Source organism: Nanorana parkeri, unplaced genomic scaffold, assembly GCF_000935625.1.
Source record: "Nanorana parkeri isolate BGI_ZX_2015 unplaced genomic scaffold, ASM93562v1 scaffold4084, whole genome shotgun sequence".
In the NCBI taxonomy this organism is placed as follows: Eukaryota; Metazoa; Chordata; class Amphibia; order Anura; family Dicroglossidae; genus Nanorana; species Nanorana parkeri.
In genome coordinates, this window is record NW_017310351.1 from 16,998 (window position 1) to 17,595 (window position 598).

The 598-nt window shown below is 56.0% G+C and overlaps 1 protein-coding gene across 1 annotated transcript in view; it reads right to left on the reverse strand.

The window, feature by feature from the left end:
• The window catches only part of LOC108803716 (guanine nucleotide-binding protein G(i) subunit alpha-2-like), a 12,841-nt gene that overhangs the window by 6,564 nt on the left and 5,679 nt on the right, over positions 1–598 (reverse strand). The window lies entirely within an intron of this gene.

Consider the following 598-nt stretch of genomic DNA (forward strand, 5'->3'; position numbering starts at 1 on the left):
GGGTGTGGGGGTGGGGGGGGGGGAGAGAAGAGACGCGCGTCATCAATACTGCGATCAATCATATCGTGACATTAAAGTGGACCTGTCACCGGCAATGGGGCCCCGTCAGTGTAAGGAAGTCACATCCACCCTGCAGGATGACAGGTACACTTGGAAGGTGCGCGTGTTCTCCCGTCTGGCAGCTTTCGCGGCTCAGGCCTCAACTTGCCGAGCGTCTCGCGGGAGATCGCGCAGCTTCCGAACAATAAAACCCCCAAGAGGGTCCCTCGCACATCGCCCGCTAATTATTATTGATGTGTCCTCGTTAGGATCCCTAATGAGCCAATTACACGGCCGCCGGGCCAGGGAAAAACTTTATTATTGTACACAGCCATTACCACGCGAGGCCCGCGGGGGCGCCGCGCTAACAGGACCCAGAGGACGCCATTAATTAAACCCGAGAGAACTATTGTACTGAACCAGAGGAGCTTACACTCTAATGTCCCCTCCCCCCCACAGTCACATCAGTCTCTGTACAGAGGAGCTTACACTCTAATGTCCCCCCCCCCACAGTCACATCGGTCTCTGTACAGAGGAGCTTACCCTCTAATGTCCCCTC